Raw genomic sequence first — 1,225 nt, 5'->3', positions numbered from 1 at the left:
TACACTGATAACACAAATGAACTGTAAAAATGTCATGCTAAGTGAAAGATGTCAGTCACAAAAGTCTGTGGGCAAATCCATGGAGACAAAAAGTAGGCAGTGATTATAGTCTGGGAGTGGAATTGGAGGCAGGGCAAATAGAGAGAGACTGTTAATGAGCATGGAGTTTCTTTTGGGGATGACAAAAATGTTGCAGAATTAGATTGTTGTGATGGTTGCACAACTCTGAGACTATATCCAAAAATCTTTATAATGTATACTTTTTAAAATGGGTGACATTATATGGCATGTGAATTATACTTGCTTTTTTGCAATACTGGGACTTGAACTCAGGGCCTTCACCTTGAGCCACTTCGCCAGCCCTTTTTGTGATGAGTATTTTTGAGATAGGGTCTTGCAAGCTATTTGCCTGGACTGGCTTCAAACCATGATCATCCTCATCTCTGCCTCCTGAGTAGCTAGGATTACAGGCATGAGCCATCAGTGCCCAGCTGAATTATACTTTAATAAAGCTGTTACTTAAAAATTTGTGTTGTCCAATACACTAAAGATTTATGTACTTCATTGAATATAATTATACCCTAATAAAATTTAAAACAAAACAAAAACTAATAGTCCCTTCCTCCCAGATATACTTGAGAAAATGTGTGGAGAAGGAGGAGGTATTTGGGATGGGGTGTTTGATAGGGTACCAGGGATCCAGTGACTCACTCACTGCCAAAATTGCCCTTTCTTGCACCCAAAGAAGTGCCAGGAACATCAAGCATGGAGGAGCTTAAATATTCAGAGGGAGCCGGAGCAAGGCTGAGGGAATGCTGGAGGATGCAAAGGAATTCAGTTCCACAAAAACAAATTTGGTATTGGACAAACAAAACAAAAGTAACTTTTAATGCTTATTATAAAGCAGCACAAGTAAAATCATCAACTGTAACAAAGCAGTTACAACCCATGAACACCTTGATGTCATCCTCCAAGTATGGAGTGCCTTCCATGTGTCCCAGTCCGAGCTGGGCGCCAGGCCAGGAATCCGTGACTCTAAACAGCTGCTAGGAAGTAAAAGTGGGAGGAAGGGAAGGGGTTGGCAGCTAGAACTATAAGGAAAAGCTGCCTGTCTTCAGGGAAAATCCCTAGTCTTCAGAAGGACTGAGGCTGGAGGCAACCAAGGACAGTCAGGTGAGTAGTAAGTATTGAGGGGCTTTTGGGAGCCTGGGCTGGGGTGTCCATA

The sequence above is a fragment of the Castor canadensis genome, chromosome 18 (genome assembly GCF_047511655.1).
Source record: "Castor canadensis chromosome 18, mCasCan1.hap1v2, whole genome shotgun sequence".
NCBI lineage: Eukaryota > Metazoa > Chordata > Mammalia > Rodentia > Castoridae > Castor > Castor canadensis.
The sequence above is the reverse complement of the archived record's forward strand: the minus strand, read 5'-3'. Positions refer to the sequence as shown.